The sequence below is a fragment of the Canis lupus genome, chromosome 17 (genome assembly GCF_003254725.2).
Source record: "Canis lupus dingo isolate Sandy chromosome 17, ASM325472v2, whole genome shotgun sequence".
NCBI classification, from domain to species: Eukaryota; Metazoa; Chordata; class Mammalia; order Carnivora; family Canidae; genus Canis; species Canis lupus.
Window position 1 is genome coordinate 50,056,608 of NC_064259.1, and position 18,626 is coordinate 50,075,233.

At 41.5% G+C, this 18,626-nt stretch overlaps 1 long non-coding RNA gene across 1 annotated transcript; it reads left to right on the top strand.

The window, feature by feature from the left end:
• The first annotated feature begins 1,155 nt into the window (after positions 1-1,155).
• LOC125752834 (uncharacterized) lies at positions 1,156-17,068 on the top strand. The gene is made up of 2 exons (XR_007403260.1): positions 1,156-2,064; positions 16,735-17,068. It is a non-coding gene; the product is annotated as an uncharacterized LOC125752834 (long non-coding RNA).
• Positions 17,069-18,626: the final 1,558 nt, after the last annotated feature.

The window sequence follows — 18,626 nt, forward strand, 5'->3', positions numbered from 1 at the left end:
GAGTCCTGCGCCAACAGGTCTGGACTACCTGGATTTCTGCACCCACTCCCGCTACGCTTTTCCCAACACTCGCACCCACTCCCAACTTCTGAAAGGTGACTGACTGCAAGTGCCTCCATTTTGACCTTCCAATTTTTTTTTTTTAAGATTTTATTTATTCATGAGAGACAGAGAGAGAGAGAGAGAGAGAGAGACAGGCAGAGGGAGAAGCAGGCTCCATGCAGTAAGCCCTGACGTGGGACGTGGGACTGGATCCTGGGACTCCAGGATCATGCCCAGGGCTGAAGGCAGGTGCCAAACTGCTGAGCCACCCAGGGATCCCCACTGACCTTCCAACTTTAAGTTCTTTCTAGCTTATCTCTGAACTCAGGCCACCCAACCCTCAAGCAATAGGGACTGCCCTGAGCCAGCACGACCCCCTGTGATTGACCTCAAGACAATGGTTGGTTTGACCTTCACCATCTATCCGCAGTATCCACTGACGTTTGCCGCACATTTCCTTATTTAAACCTGGAAGTATTTTTGGCGCTTTGAAGACAGTCTTTGAGACTTTAGTCTGCTCTCTTCCGAATGCTGGCCTCACTGAAATAAATTCCTTTCTGATTTCACCGCCACTCCTCTCTCTGCCTTTGGATTTTGTCAGCTGTGATTGGCCAAATCTGGTCTGTTTGGGACCCTCTGAGCCAAGTGTCCTTGCACCCCTGTGCCCTGGCTACATTTCAAGTTTTGTAATCACCTGAATCTATACTTCCAGACCTGTACGTTAGAAAACCTACATTTCTGATTTTTTTTTTTTTTTTCTCGGAGAGAGGGAAGATGAGAAGTTGGGACACAACTACAAATCTGCTTAACCAGGAGACCTTTCGGGGGTTATCAAGGTGGTAAGTAACCTCTGATAACTCAACCCAAGTCTTTTTTTTTTTTTTTTCAACCCAAGTCTTCATAAGGTTCTTCTCTCTCTCAGGATAGACAGCAAAGTTGCCTTTCAGGGCTTCAGAAGAAATGCGTTTTGCTTCCTTGTGCTGTGTGAGCTATTATATCAACACCAAAACAATTTGGGGAAAAGGTTTTTACTGGTCAACATGGGTGCACTTACTGCAAACTTTTTGTAAAATGTGCAGTTCAGATTATATGTTACCATGGAACATGCTCTAACAACAAATGAAACTGCACAGAAATCTTAAATGTCATTTAGACTTATTGTCAATATGCACAGTATTATTTTGAAATTATTTGATAAAAAGCAGGACCAAAAAAAATAATTATGCTAATGTTAGGAGCTAAAATTTTCAGTGTTAAAGAGGCTAGGTATAAATTGAAGGAAGTCAAGGGAAAAGTTGAAAACTGAAAATTTGTATTGGAAACCAAAAAAAAACTGTAGTATTTATTGTGACTACGTTTACAACAAAATAACACTAAAGCCCTGTTTTTCTCTTCTGGGTGTGTTGGTTCTCCAGTACCTATGACTAGCTTTTTAAGGAGTTCTTCCTGCAACAATGGCAGAGATTAGAATATGCCCTGTGAAAATTAATGAAAGGAAATCTCCTTTAGAATGGAGGCCCTCAGGGTGAGCTCTCATGCCCTGTCACTTATCAATTAGACACCCAAGGGAAGAGAGGGACCTTGCACATGAATACTGCTTTATTATTCCAGCGGGAGGAAGAAAGGCTTTCTCCTTCCCTGGCAACAGCCCAGCCAATGAGAGACTGCCACAACTCAGCCATTGAAAAGCCACTATACTTTGAACTCCCAGTTTATTCCAATGGACTTTCTGTTTATAACTTCCAACTCCCCCATTTCCTCTATAAAAGAGCATTCCTCTCTTCTGTTGGAGTGACTTACCTATAGTTCTGTAGGAGAGTGATTTCTCTGCTCTTCCTGAATAAACTCATTTTTGCTGGTAAAATAAATGACAGTTTTGTTTATAAATGTTCATGTTACTTGGTGATCAGAAGTGGGATGCAAAGAAGACCCCCAACAACTACCAGACTTCTGAACAAACAGGCCTGCACCCACAGAGCCAGTTGGGCTCCTATTGCTTTCTGGCTGACCCTCGAGTTTGAGGTAAGTTTTCTCCTGGATTTTGAGCTCTGTGCTTTGTGTTTGTACTATCTGGGCATTATTAGGATGTTTTCAGGTCTTGTTTGTTTTTTCTCTGCAAGTGCTTGTTTAGCTTTTAGTTGCACTTTTTGGGGACTGTTCCTGTTCCCATTGGAACTGTGCCTGTTGGACCCATGCTTCCATCAGACTCCTGTTTGGAACCAGACTGTCCCTATTGGAACTGTACTGGACTTTAGTCTGATTCCTTCTGGAACCAGGCTGTTCCTGATGAAACCATGCTGTTGAGTAAGTTTTCTCGTTGCCCTAGAGAAAAATCTCTGAGAAATGGAATCACAGTCATCAAGATGCTTTGAGGGTGCTGCCCACCCCCCTGCCCTTACTGGGACTCTGGCTGGTTTTGTTTTATTTTATAAGATTTTTATTTATTCATGAGAGGTACAGAGAGAGTGGCAGAGACATAGGCAGAGGGAGAAGCAGGGTCCTTGTGGGGAGCCTGACGCAGGACTCGATCCCAGGACCCTGGGATCACGACCTGAGGCAAAGGCAGCCGTTCAACCCCTGAGCCACCTAGGCATCCTTCTGGCTGGTTTTATGTTTAAAAACTATGGTCCCTCTGCATGTACATTTATAACTAAATGGACTAACTTAACCAAAAGTAATTTAGTACATTAATGGCCATTATGGGGAACTTTTCATCTCTTCAAGCTTATTTTTTTATTTATTTATTTATTTATTTATTTATTTATTTATTTATTTATTTAAAAGATTGTATTTATTTATTCAGAGAGACACAGGCAGAGGGAGAAGCAGGCTCCATGCAGGGAGCCCGATGTGGGACTTGATCCCGGGTCTCCAGGATCACACCCCAGGCTGCAGGTGGCGCTTAACTGCTGCGCCACCAGAGCTGCCCTCTTCAAACTTATTTTAAAATTAAAAATTAAATTAGGGCAGCCCGGGTGGCTCAGTGGTTTAGCGCCACCTTCGGCTCAGGGCCTGATCCTGGAGATCTGGGATCGAGTCCCACATCAGGCTCCCTGCATGGAGCCTGCTTCTCCCTCTGTCTGTGTCTCTGCCTCTCTCTCTCTTTCTGTGTGTCTCTCATAAATAAATAATAAAATCTTTAAAAAAATAAAATAAATAAAATAAAATAAAAATTAAATTAGAGAGCCATGGCTCTTCAAAAGAAAAAAAAAGAAAAAAAAGATAAAAAAAGAATGGGATGCCCATTTTAAAGGTGACAGAGTATGCAGTTAGACATAAGCTGAAGTCAAATATGGTGATAAGTAGGTTACACATTAGAAGCCTGGGGGTAGGGCAGCCCAGGTAGCTCAGCGGTTTAGCACGGGCCTTCAGCCCAGGGCCTGATCCTGGAGACCAGGGGTCGAGTCCCAGGTCGGGCTCCCTGCAGGGAGCCTGCCCTCCCTCTGCCTGTGTCTCTGCCACGGGCCTTCTCTCTCTCTCTCTCTCTCATGAATGAATGAATGAATGAATGAATAAATAAATAAATAAATAAAATCTTTAAAAAAACAAAAAGAACTTAAAAAAAAGAAGAAGCCTGGGGGTACAACATCCTGACTTTGTGGCTGCCAAGACCCCTCAGCATCCTGGCCTTGTGGCTTCCAAGACGATGGAGCTAACAGGTCAAGAGCCACAGATGCAGAGCATGCTTGCTCCTCTTCCACCTCTACCACTGCCCCCTCTCCCTGCCCCAGGGTAACCTATAGCTTCATTGTAATATATTCACATTGTGGTTACAACCTCACCCCTGTGGGGTAGGATGGCCATAAAAGTTCCAGCAAGAACTGCATAGGACAAACCCCCCCCCCCCCAACCAGTAGGTGGTGTCCCTTAGATGGCCCTATCTATGACCTATAACCTATGCATACGTAAAAAGAAAAGACACCCCTAACCCCTGTGCACCTGCCACCTCTGGGCCTGCCCCTGCCACCCAGGCATCCCTATGTGATTGTTTTTGTTTCTCTCTCTCTCTCTCTTTTTTTTTTTAAAGATTTATTTATTTTTTTATTCATGAGAGACATGGGGAGGGGGGGCGGTGCAGAGACACAGGCAGAGGGAGAAGCAGGCTCCATACAGGGAGCCTAACATGGGACTCAATCCCTGGTCTCCAGGATCAGGCCCTGGGCTGAAGGCAGCCCTAAACTGCTGAGCCACCCGGGCTGCCTCTCTCTCTCTTTTTTTTAGATTTCACAAAGAGGAGAGATCATTACTGTATTTACCTTCTCTGACTTATTTCGCTTAGCATAATGTTCTTGAGGTCCATTCATGTTATTGCAAATGGCAAGATTTCCATTTGAAACAAAACATAACAGGGATCCCTGGGTGGCGCAGCGGTTTGGCTCCTGCCTTTGGCCCAGGGCGCGATCCTGGAGACCTGGGATCGAATCCCACGTCGGGCTCCTGGTGCATGGAGCCTGCTTCTCCCTTTGCCTTTGTCTCTGCCTCTCTCTCTCTCTCTCTGTGACTATCATAAATAAATAAAAATTAAAAAAAAATAAAACAAAACAATCTAATTAGAAGATGGGCAGGAGATCTGAATAGACATTTTTCTAAAGAAGATAGATGGCCAACAGGTACAAGAAAAGATGCTCTGTATCATTAATCATCAGAGAAATGCAAATCAAAACCACAATGAACTATCACCTTACATCTGTTAGAATGGCTATCATCACAGGACAAGAAACAGCAAATGTTAATAAACAGAGTGAGGATGGGGAGCCCTGGTGGCTCAGCAGTTTAGTGCCACCTTCAGCCCAGGGCCTGATCCTGGGGACCTGGGATTGAGTCCCATGTCAGGCTCCCTGCATGGAGCCTGCTTCTCTCTCTCTCTGTGTCTCATGAATAAATGAATAAAATCTTAAAAAAATAAAAAAGCCTAAACAGAGTGAGGATATAGAGAAAAGATTTCCATCCTTTTTTTTTAATGGTTGAATAATATTTATCCATTCATTCATCTACGGACATTGACGTTGTTACCATATCTTGGCTATTGTAAATAATGTTGCAATGAACATGGGGGTGCATATATCTTTTCAAGTTAGTGTTTTTGTTTCCTTTGCATAAATATCCAGAAGTGGAATTGCTGGATCATTTTTAATGATTTAAATTATTAAAATATTTATTATAAAATATTAAAATATTTTTAATATTTTGAGAGACCCTCATACTGTTTTCTATAGTGGTCTCACCAATTTAGATCTCTACCAACAGTGCACAAGGGTTCTCTTTTCTCTACATCCTCACTCTTTTTATTAACACTTGGCTGTTTCTTGTCCTGTGATGATAGCCATTCTAACAGATGTGAGGTGATAGTTCATTGTGGTTTTGATTTGCATTTCTCTGATGATTAATGATACAGAGCATCTTTTCTTGTACCTTTTGGCCATCTATACCTCTTCTTTAGAAAAATGTCTATTCAGATCTCCTGCCCATCTTTTAATTAGATTTTTTAAAAGATTTTAGGGCAGCCCCGGTGGCGCAGCGGTTTGGCGCCGCCTGCAGCCCAGGGCGTGATCTTGGAGACCCTGGATGGAGTCCCACATCAGGCTCTCTGCATGGAGCCTGCTTTTCCCTCTGCCGGTGTCTCTGCCTCTCTCTCTCTCTCTCTCTCTCTCTCTGTGTCTCTCATGAATAAATAAATAAAATCTTTTTTTTTTTTAAAAGAGACACACACAGAGAGAGAGAGAGAGAGAGAGAGAGAGAGAGAGGCAGAGACACCGGCAGAGGGAAAAGCAGGCTGTGTGCAAGGAGCCTGATGTGGAACTCAAACCCGGGAATCCGGGATCATGCCCTAAGCCAAAGGCACTCAACCGCGAGCCACCCAGGTGTCCCTGTTGTTTTGTTGGTTTTATTGCTAATGAGTTGTATGAGTTCCTTATATGTTTTGGATATTAACCCCTTATCAGATATATGATTTGCAACTATTTTTTTTTCATTCATTAGATTGCCTTTTCATTTTGTTGATGGCTTCCTTTGCATGTAGAAGCCTTTTAGTTTGATGTAGTCCTACCTGTTTTGGTTTTTGTTTTTGGCTTTTAAAGTTTTAATTTTAATTCCAGGTAGTTAACATACAGTATTATATTAGTTTCAGGTGTACAATATAGTGATTCAGTACTATATGTACAATATAGTGATTCAGTACTTCCATACATCACCCAGTGCTCATTACAAGTGCCCTCCTTGATCCCCATCATCTATTTAACCCATACCCTTATCCACCTCCCTCTGGTAACCATCAGTTTGTTGTCTATAATTAAGAGTCTTTCTTGATTTGCCTCTCTCTTTCTCTTTTCCCTATGCTCATCTGTTTTGTTTCTTAAATTCCACTTATGAGTGAAATCATATGGTATTTGTCTTTCTCTGACTTTCTTCGCTTAGCATTATACTCTCTAGCTCCATTTTCTTGCAAATGACAAAATTTTATTCCATTGTGTGTGTGTGTATATATATATATATATATATATATATATACACATATATATATATATATCACACCTTTATCTGTTCATCAATCAATGGACACTTGGGCTGCTTTCATTCTATCGTAATAATACTGCCATAAACATGAGAGTGCATGTATCCCTTTGAATTAGTGTTTCTGTATTCTTTGTGTAGATACCCAGTAGTGCAATTGCTGGATCATCGGGAAGTTCTATCTTTAACTTTTTGAGGAAATTCTAGACTTTTTTCCAGTCTGCATTCCTACTAGCAGTGCACAAGTGTAACTTTTTTCCATATCCCCACCAATTCCTTCTGTTTCCTGTGTTGTTGATTTTAGCTACTCTGATAGGTGTGAGGTGAAAATTCATTGTGGTTTTGAGTTGCATTTCCCTGATGATGAGTGATGTTAAGTAATTTTTTTTCATGAGTCTATTGGACATCCGTATGTCTTCTTTGGAGAAATATCTGTTTATGGCTTCTGCCCATTTTTAAATAGGATTATTTGGTTTTGGGTATTGAGTTTTGTAAGTTTTTAAATGTATTTTGGATATTAACCTTTGTAAATATGTCATTTGCAAATATCTCCTCCTATTCTGTAGGTTGCTGTTTAGTTTTATTGATTGTTTCCTTTGCTGTACAGCTTTTCATTTTGATGTGATCCCAATAGTTTATTTTTCCTTTATTTCCCTTGCCTCAGGAAACACCTAGGAAAAAGTTGCTATGGCCAATGTCAAAGAGGTTATAGCCTATGTTCTCTTCTAGGATTTTATGGTTTTAGGTCTCCCATTTAGGTCTTTAATCCATTTTGCATTTATTTTTGTGTATGGCATAAGAAAGCAGTCTAGTTTCTTCTACATTATTCGGCCCATTTTTCCTAACACCATTTGTTGAAGAGACAGACTGTCTCTTTTTTCCCATTGGATATCTTTTCTGCTTTGTTGAAGATTAATTGACCATAGAGTTATGGATGTAGTCCTACCTGTTTTTTGCTTTTGAAAGAGGGACCTGGTTAAATACACTTGTGATATATCTACAACAATGTATAATATGCAGGTGTAAAAGTAAATGAAAATTTCTTCATATACTGATGTGAAAAATTGAATGAAAAAGGCAAAGTGAAGAATAGGAAACAAGTATATACTGTTACCTTTTGTACGATACAAAGGGAGAATAAAATATATTAAGTACTAGAAAAATTCCCAATAAATTATAAAACTAGTTAACTCTATAGAGGTGGGAGAGGGGAGTTCGGATGGAAGTATATATACACAGAGTGTACCTTTTTGAATTGATTTTTAAAAGCTATGTTAGTGTATTCTCAATTCAAAAATAAGATACATTCTTAAATGAATACATAAATGTACTAGGAAAAAAATTCAGATCATATCTGAATTTAAATATTCGCAGAGCTGCTTGGCATTTTAGCATTTGTATCATTAAACAAACTAATGTTTAAGAACTACATTTAGTTTTTGCTATTTAATTTTATTTAGCTTTGAATCTTTCAAGAAAAATGCCTCTTTGGGAATTCTTCATGTCTCACAAATCATCCTTGTGACTTATAGGAAGAACATCAACTTTGCCAGCTCAAAAGTTCATGAGGAGGAAAACTTTAAAATTATGTAAAGAACATATCCATGCTGAAACAACTTTGACCCAGATATAACAAAGAATATAGACTGTGAATAAAAGGAGAAAGTTTCAGAAAAAAAATGAGACATCCTAAACCCATTATGTTCTTACTAATCAAATTACAGAACAACAGACTTTATAAAAATATTTCAAGAATGTAGTTCCTTCGACTTTTTTTTTTTAAAGATTTTATTTATTTATTCATGAGAGACACAGAGAGATAGAAGCAGAGACACAGGCAGAGGGAGAAGCAGGCTCCATGCAGGGAGCCTGATGTGGTACTTGATCCCGGATCTCCAGGATCGTGCCCTAGGCTGAAGGCAGCGCTAAACCCTTGAGCCACCCAGGCTGCCCTGACTTTTGAGATAAAACATTGAAACAGAAAGCGGACAAAATTATTGCTGTAGACTGCCAACTATTTTTTAGTGGTGGAGATGAAGGATTTTTGACATTTGATGATACAAATTTCCTTCTATAAAATATGTTACTAAAAACAATTTTTACAGTTAAAGTCTGCTGTATATATGAAGGCTAATGATATTATTAAATACGCTACTTCTGTATTCTGTACCTCAGACACTTGAATATGCAGAAGCCTTTTTTTTTTTTTTTTTTTTTGCAGAAGCCTTTTAAAAAATAAAATAGCATCATGGATTGTTGGCAATAAACAGAGTAGACCTTTTCCATATTCTCCACTCAAAGCACACTATGTGATATACATAAAACTTTGGAACTGTTTTGTCAAGTACTTATAAAAGATGTTTAAACAAGGTAAAATAGTTTTAACATTAAGAAGGCTGTTTAGGGATCCCTGGGTGGCGCAGCGGTTTGGCGTCTGCCTTTGGCCCAGGGCGCGATCCTGGAGACTCGGGATCGAATCCCACATCGGGCTCCCGGTGCATGGAGCCTGCTTCTCCCTCTGCCTATGTCTCTGCCTCTCTCTCTCTCTCTCTCTCTGTGACTATAATAAATAAATAAATAAATAAATAAATAAATAAATAAATAAATAAATAAAAAAGAAGGCTGTTTGACCAAAAGAAAGCCTTGACATTTTATTTTGCAAATAACAATAGCAGCATAGGAGGTCTTGCTAACAGTCACAGCAGCTTGAAGATAAAGGAGTTAATCTGCTGGAAACTGCTGAAGAAGTAATCAACTTTAGTCTTCACTTCCATATGTGAAACTTGCTGTTGGAGTGGGATTTTACAAGTAAACAAGAGCGGGGAGGAGGCCGGAATAAACCATGTGATGATGGATTCACATTGTAGACATAAATATGAACTTGTTTAGAATAGACAAATCATTGTAGATAGTCTGCCCTCTGAAAGGATCAAGAAGCAGACACCCCAGTAGCAATGAGCATATGCAGTGCCCAGATCTTCGTTTCTCATACTATTCACCAATAAAAAGAACCAGGGCTTCTTGGGAAAATGGCTGATTCTAAAACTGGTGTAGGAAATAGTGTGGAACAACTTGTAGCGACCGACAGTGAAAAAGTGCTTATAAACACCTAAAATGAGTATGTCAGAGAGACACAGGAGGCAACTGAAAGTGCTCTTGGTGGCCAAAGCAAGACAAATTGAGCAGTAAAACCAAGTAGTATTAGATTGTAACCCAAAGTATAAAATAATTATACATGAGTCTTCATGTTATAAATAAATGATTAAATAAACAAGAATAAATGTAGGCGAATAGACAAATCTCCCATACAGAAGAACTCCAAACAACCTATGTAGATACCTCAAGGGAGTATTTATGCTCCATCTTATACTTCACCTCAAGATGGCAGAGCAACACTCCCCACTTAGGAGTGGGCTGGGCATGGTGAATTTCATCCAAATTGTATAGTACACAAAGGGGTAAAAACGTAACATAGAGGAGAAATGGACAAAAACTACCTCAGCCTGGAGATCAGGTCAACAACAGTGATGAATCATGTAGATAACATGTACCCTTGGTATGATGTGATAGGGATGTTACTTTACTCTGTGGTCTTCCTCTTCAAAACCCATAATCCTAGTCTAATCATAAGAAGGACATCAGACAAACCCAAATTGAGGACATTTAACCCAATATTTGGCTACTACTCCTCAAAAATGTCAAGGTTATCAAAAACAAGGACAGCCTGAGTAACTTTTATCATCAAAAAGACACTAAGAAGACATAGTGACTAAATGTAATATGATATCTTGGGTGGGATCCTGGAACAGTAAAAGAATATTAGGTAAAAACTAAGGGAATCTGAATACAGTGTTGACTTTAGGAAAGAGTAATAATTTGCTTATTAGCTGCGAGCAAATGTACCACACTAGGTGCAAAATATTGATAATAGGGGAAGCTGGAAACTGGATGTGGATCTTCACAGTTTTTCTGTAAATCTAAAACTATTCGGGATCCCTGGGTGGCGCAGCAGTTTGGCGCCTGCCTTTGGCCCAGGGCGCGATCCTGGAGACCCGGGATTGAATCCCACGTTGGGCTCCCGGTGCATGGAGCCTGCTTCTCCCTCTGCCTATGTCTCTGCCTCTCTCTCTCTCTCTCTCTCTCTCTCTCTGTGTGACTATCATAAATAAAATTAAAAAAAAATAAAAAAATAAAACTATTCTAAAAAAATGATGATCCACTTATTAACTCAAATTTTCTTTTAAAAAAGTTAACCTGAATTTAGGTAGATATGTTCTTATGTCTGCAGTTTACTTTAAAATGCATCCAAAAAGGGATGCCTGGGTGGCTCAGTCGGTTGAGTGTCTGGTTCTTGGTTTTGGCTCAGGTCATGATCTCAGAGTCATGAGACTGAGCTCAGTGTTAGGCTACAGGCTCAGTGGGGAGTCTGCTTGAGGTTCTTTCCCTCTGCCCCTGCCTCTACTCATGCTCACGTGTGCTCTCTCTTTCAAATAAATAAATAAATAAATAAATAAATAAATAAATAAATATTCGGCGTCCCCCTCCCCAGTTCCATCTAAAATAGCATTTTAATTTAACAATTCCATTTCAAAAGAAAATGCTCAGGAAAAAAGTCAACTAGGGGCACATGGGTCGCTCAGTGGATTAAGTGTTTTCCTTTGGCTCAGGTTATGATGGTCCTGGGATCGAGCCCCACATCTGGCTCTCTGCTTAGCAGGGAACCTGCTACTACTTCTCCCACTGCCTTTGCTCCCCCTGCTTGTGCTCTCTCCTTCTCTTCCAAATAAATAAATAAATAAAATGTTAAAAAAAAAAAGTAAAAAAAGAAATAAATGGAATTGTTTTCTTAGTTTTCTTTTTGGACTGTTTGTTGCTAGTATATAAAGATACAACTGATTTTTATGTATTGATCTTGTATCCATTCAGTTATTAGCTATAACATTTGTGTATATGTGTGCTCAAAGAAGAAATATAAATCCATTCATGAAACGATAGCGAGAGCACTGTGCATCAACAGAACTCTGCTCAGAGGAAAATTTATATTGCTAAATATTTTTAATTAGAAAGCAAAAAAGAGGGGGATCCCTGGGTGGCTCAGCGGTTTAGCACCTGCCTTCGGGGCAGGGCATGATCCTGGAGTCCCGGGATCGAGTCCCACATCGGGGTCCCTGCATGGAGCCTGCTTCTCCCTCTGCCTGTGTCTCTGCCTCTCTCTCTCTCGTGAATAAATAAATAAAATCTTTAAAAAGTAAAAATAAAAAAATAAAGCTTTAAAAAGAAAAGAAAGCAAAAAAGACAAAAAAAGAAATGGATCAAGGTTATCAAGTAACCTTATGTGTTAAGGATCTTTGCAAAAACTGGAAATCAATTTAGACAAAACTAAAAAAATATTTTTTTTCATAGCCCTGAAAGAGAAAGCTAAAAAGTAGGTCCAAAAAGGGCAGAAACCCTAGGTGGCTCTGGGGTTGCTTTATCATCAAACAGGGTAACAACATCAGGTAACAGAAAGCAATGAATTAGTTACAGAATGAATCAGCTACAGCTGTTTTCGGCCTTATCATTTTGCTTAAGATTTAGTTGCTATGGAGAGACCATAAAATTAGCCTAGGTCAGATTTCATTTCTATTTTTAAGTCTGGAAAAGTTTTGTGCATCTTCAATGATGGCTACACCAAACCCATGGCCAACAGGGAATAGTTCCACAGGAACAGCTGGGGTATTTAATCAGAAGAAGGGGCAATGAGTGGATACAGAGTGGCAAAAATGAGTCATTCATTACACACTTTTGGCAGCTAGATTTTTTTTTTTTAAGATTTTTTGTTTACTTGAGAGAGAGAGTATACACAGAGGGAGAAGGAGAAGCAGGCTCCTGGCTGAGCAGGGGATGATCTCAAGGCCGTGGGATCATGACCTGAGTCGAAGGCAGATGCTTAACTGACTGAGCCACCCAGGTGCCCCTAGAAACTAGTTTTTGTGAGGCTGTTCACTACAGCATTTGTCTATAGTACCAAAAATTATGAGTGCTTAATATTAACTGAACAGTTAAATAAAGTATAGCACATTTAAGATGGTCTATGATGCAGCCATTTCCATATGGAAGAATTAAATACAAAGTGTACAGAGTCTATGAGTTAAATTCAATTTTTTTTTAAATTCAGTTTTAAAAGTTTTATGTATGCATATAACCGGCACCTGAAGAGAATGCCCAAAAATGTGATGTGTGTGAGTGTGTATATCTACATCCTAACACCTGAACTTGTGAATGTGACCTTATTTGGCAAGGAGACGTAAATTAGTGATCTTGAGATGAGATCATCTTAGATTATCCTCATGGGTCCTAAATCCAATGACCAATGTCCTTGTAAGAGGCAGAAGAGAAGACACAAACTGCAGAGAAGGCCACGGCCATGTGAAGACAGAGATAAAAGAAGCCACAGGCCAAGAAATGTCTAAAGCCACCAGAATCTGGAAGAGGCAAGAAATGAAACTCTTTCAGAGCCTTTGAAGCGAATATAGCCTTCCTGACACCTTGATTTTAGACTTTTGCTTGCCATAACTATGAGAGAATAAATTTCTGTTGTTTTAAGCCACCCAGTTTGTGGTCATTTGTTAACAGCAGCCTGAGGATATGCACACGCACGGATATGCACCCACACAAATAACAGTAAGCTCTCTATAGATAGATACATAGAGCCAATATATAAAATATATTTCCCCAAATTGCCGTATTTTCCTACAACCAAGCTCGTGTGTGTGTGTGTGTGTGTGTGTGTGTGGTTTTTTTAAAAAAGATTTTATTTACTTATTCATGAGAGACACAAAGCGAGAGGCAGAGACAGAGGCAGAGCCGGATGGGGAACTCAGTCCTGGGACTCCAGGATCAGGCCCTGGGCAGAAGGCAGGCGCTAAACCTCTGAGCCACCCAGGCGTCCCAAGCTTATTGTTTTAAAATGTGGGTATAAGGAAGGCTAAATTTCACGTCAGGCACAATTTATTCTCACAGGCAGTTCCCCAGGGGAATGCGAGCTACTGTGACTCAGGAAACCCCTCTAGCCCCATCTCCCATTGACTTGCTACTTTGAATGCCCCGCTCTTCAGGGGTCTTTCCACTTCCTTCAGGTACAGAGGTCCCCTTCCCCTCCAATCTGCTGGGTTGCTTTACCCCACTTCACTTTTACAGAAGATCACATCCCTACCGATTTCCGCTAACCGAAGGAAATCTGAAGAGGATTTTTGCTTTTAGGAACTGGTTGGTGATCGCTTCTTTGCTTTATGCCATCTCGGTTTAGGAAAGGGATTGTAGGAGAGCACAAACCGTACTCTGGGAAAGCAGGGAAGCTATTCCCTTCCCCCACCCCATCCCTTTGCTTTGCTGTACCGCCTGGGTGGATTTGGGACCAGGTCACCGTCCTCCGCTGCCGCCTCTGTTCCGCCCGGGTCTGACCCCAGCACTCGCATCCCCCGACCCCCACTTGTCAGGGAAGGAGGAACCAGACAATTACAGAGAGGGCTTATTACCGCCTTCCGAGGGCTCCCAACACGCGTGGAGGGAAACATCCCTCACTCCCGTGTGAATTCTGCTGCCGTTCGTGGTGACTTTTCTATTCTGTAAGGGCTGAGGTGGGAATTAAAGTCATCAGTTTTTGTTGGTAGGGTGGGAGTGGGGGGAACGCCGGGCAGTGAAAGCACAGGCCACCTTATTTTTGCAAACCGAGCCACAGAAGGTGTTGTCCTCGGTATTCTCGCTGCCCAGTATCATCAGATCACACAACAAAGCAGGTGCCATCCAATCAGGAGGCTTCTGGAAAGAGGAGCTCTCTTGGGAGTCGCCGCAGGTGGAGGACCACCTGCAAGGGCACCACGAATCCCAGGTAGGGTTTACGACCGGCTGTCCAGCCGCCGCCAGGTGGCGCCAAAGCGCAGCCGAGAGCGGGCGGGGGTGGGGTGGGGTAGGGTGGGGTGGGATTCGTGTCCTGCAGCCTCAGGCTGGAGAAGCCCGGAGGCCTGAGGATTAGACGCTGCATGGGTCTCAGGATAAGGGGCCCTGCCCTCTGCCCTTTCCCCAACCTCCAGTTAGGGACGTGAGGTTAAAAAGTACGGATCCCTGGGTGGCGCAGCGGGCGAGATCCTGGAGACCCGGGATCGAATCCCACTTCGGGCTCCTGGTGCATGAAGCCTGCTTCTCCCTCTGCCTCTGCCTCTCTCTCTCTCTCTCTCTCTCTCTCTCTCTCTCTCTCTGTTTCTCTCATGAATAAATAAATATAATCCTTAAAAAAAAAAAAAAAAAGATTGCATCAGAACTGGAGGACCTGAGGACGGCAAGGTCTCACAAAGGTGGCTGGGAGAGGGCCGGAGAATGGAAGTGGCTTTGGGGTTCCAAGCCTGGAAATGAGGAAAATGAGCCATGAAGCTAAGTCTGCATTAGCCCTGACAGGGGACAGGCCTGGGGGGAGAAGACACCTCAAGGATGCCACAGTGAGCAGGAAATGACCTACAGAGCCTTCAGATGACCTTCCCTTTATGCTGCAAAGTTTCCCTCTGGCTTAGATGCAACCTGCTGCGGGAAGGTGGGAAGGGGGAAACCCTCGTTGACCGGGGAAAATCCTGAAAAAACAGAAATGAGTTTGCCTGGAAGTGACTAATATTTGTAGGTGGTTGGTGGATTTTATTGTTTTAATGGCCATTAGGAGTAATAGATACTCAGAAAAGAGGACAAGTTTTGTAACAGAAAAATAAAGTTACATTTTGTTTTACCAGAGGGAGATCTTGGCCCATGAAATGCACATCAGCTACAAATATTCGTAAATATTGATTGCATATAAGAAACCCTCATAAATTCCCAAAGCAGAAATTGTACTGACTATATTCTGTAGCCACATTATAGCTAATAACTATGTTGAAGCAAGACAAGAAAACTCACCCACTTTAGAAATCATAAAAGGGAGGGAAGTTATCCTAAACAGTAGTAGAGGCATTGAGAAATCAAGATTAGAATACCAGAATCTTTAGAAAAAGAGTAAGAAAAAACAACTTATTAATGCTAAGGTATAGGGACAAAGCTGTGTTTCCAGATATAAACTCAGAGTTATATATGCTCTTGTTAGCTAAGACATAGAGAATTTAATCAACTGAATACTTCGAATTTTAGAAAAACAAAAAACCCTTAAGAGTAAAGAACTGCAGAATTAAATTAATTAGGAAAAAGAGTAAAGCTAGTTATTTTTAAAAAACTAGTAGACTTACACTAAGAGAAAATGCAAAATATACATCTCTTACTTACCTTGTCCTTCAGAAAGTACTGAGCAGAGAGCTCTACCTTTCCTCCAATTTGCCCACTGTGCACCCCCAAGGTGGGTCACAATACACCCTCCCTTGTAGGTTAGAGCCCACTGCCGCAAGATCTGACATAACTTTCAAAATCCTGATGTTCCCACACCTTTGTAACCAGGATGAAATTGGGAACTTCCTTTCTGAGGATGACAGCAGATTGATATGAGCCACTGACCAGTTGTAAAGCACTTATACCTGTGTGTGTGTGTGTTCAAGTGTAAGGGTGTGCATAGGTGCGTGTATACAAATATGGGTATACAAGTATGGGTGTGTTGTACAAGTGTAGGGGTGCGTGTACAGTGTGGTGTGGATATACAAGTGTGGGTATGGGTGTGTATAAGTGTGGGGGTGTGTGTACAAGTGTGGAGGTATGTTGTTTTCTTTCAATCCTTGAATTATGCTGAATTATTGAATCCAGATGGTCTTTTAGCGTCCAATCCCAAAACAGAAGTGTATTTTTTATGTGCTATACAACCACTGATAGACATGTATTATAAATCAAGGATTTCAATGAATTCAAATTGTGTACCTCAAAGGAACTACCAGAAAGGAACTACTTTGATTTTCTTGTTCACCTATATCAATTATCTGTAATAACAACTCCATATTCCAGGGACTCAGTGCCAAACAATCATTATCTCAGTTAACCTTTCACTATGTAGGACATGGTATTATCATTCCTATCAATAGATAGGGCTCAGAAGGGTTAAAGTGATTTGCTCTGCATCACACACCTAACCCAATGCTGACCCTCAGTGAACATATTTTTTCCTTTGGTGAGAAAGTATTTTTTTCTCCATTCTTGTTGTATGCATATAAAAATAATATTTATGTCTGCCTTGGTCTTTTGCAGCTCTTCATGTGACCCAAATCAGGAGTCCCCCATATAACCAGAGCATGGGACACTGTGATGTGATATGACCTCTGTAAGGTGGCTACGGAACCTGAAGGTTTTTTACTTGCATAAAGTCCAGACCCTTTCTTGCCCTGCAAGAATCTGCCCAGGTGGAAGATCTCCTTGTCTCTAATCTGGCCTCACAATCTGCATTTCATCATTCTGCTGCGCTGCTTCTCACAAGTGAGCAAACTTGGCACTGGCTTGCATTAAAACACTGTTGTTGCTAATACCCAAAGGTTTTTCTGTACTTGAATCCTATTCAAGATATAGAAAATAACTACCTTCCTTATACTGTTACAGAAACTTAGTTATTTTTTCATAAAGATTTGTTAATGCTATAAGGTTTTCCTGATTGGCCACTTCATCATTTCCCCCATTTTGGCATCTAATCTTAAGTAAAATCTATGGGCTCCCTAGACCTTGCTAAATCTGAGCATTGGGAGAGCATCCCAAAGGTGGGAAGACTAAAATTCCTAAAAGTGTCTTGGCATCACTAAGTTTTGCTAGACCTGGCTCTAACAGCCTACAATTATTATCATCAGTTTCTCTGAGCTCTGGCATAAGTTTGCTGTGATTTTTTTTGCCTTTTGTGTGTGTGTGTGTGTGTGTGTGTGTGTGTGTTCTGTGTTTTGTGGGCGCTTTGCTGGGAAGCAAAGAAGTTGCATTGAGGACTATTAGCCAGAACATCCTTTCAAAATGCACTGGGCTGAATCTTTGATAGTCCTGTGGGACAGTCAGATACTGAATTTGAAGATTCCTGGAGTTCACACTCGGGACAGTGGAAACCTTCCCTCTCTTTCCATCCCTCACTACCATGCTCACTTCTCACCCTCTTCAGGAAGGCAAGTGAGGTCTGGCTACATACAAGTGTCTGTGACTCTGGAAGGGACTTACAGAAGTGTAGCCCCTGGAGGAAAAAAAAAAACCAGAAGGGTTATCTGGACTGCTTCAAAAAATTCTGCCCTCTTCTCTCATGTTGTCATGGCTGAGGGTGAGTCTCCCTGTGGCTCCTTCTCTCCTGCTCTTACTGACCAGGGCTCCTTCGAGTCTGTGCTCCTGACCATGCTGTGCTACCACAGCCAGATGAAGCTCCCACCTCACAAAGATCCTTGTTGTCACTGCAGTTGCTCTCTCATGAGGTCTCAGACAGACATTTGGGAACATCTTCTCTTGCAGTGCGAGTTAGAGAGGGTATGCCCTGCCTCAGCATCCAGAGACCCCACTCTGAAGGTTGGGGACCACCACTATGGTGGCCTCTTCCCATTACCATCATCTCCCCCTAGCCAGGTGTCCCACTCCACCCTGACAAGCCTTTGGTGTTTTTCCCCTATGTGTTGGGCAATTGAGGGAAATGACTCCAAAGAGTTAACATTCTCTTAACAGACCCCTTATGCCTGAAGGATGAAGGGGAATGATGGTAAAGGGATGGGGATTGCAGCGGAGGAAGAACCCAGGGTAAGGAGGCTGGGTACAGGGTAAGGAGGACCCAAGGTGGCTGCAGTTGGGACAGTGAGAAGGGAGTGGTACAAGGTAAGGTAAGGGATTGAGAGTCTTTATCATGATAGCAATGAAGAGCCATTGAAGGCTTTGAAAGAGATTAGTGATATAATATGATCTGGGCTGTGAAACACATCTGTACAATGACTTGGAACAGGATAAGCATAGTCTTAACAGGGTATAGCTGTGGTCTGAGAGGTGATGGCAGCATGGGGGTATTGGCAATGGGCATGGAGAGAAGACCTATTTAGAATCTGGGAGCAAGGAATGAAAGGTGCATTTGCAACTCAAGGGTGAGGTCACACTCACCCTCCCATGCCCACTTACACCTCCATTCACACTTACACTCC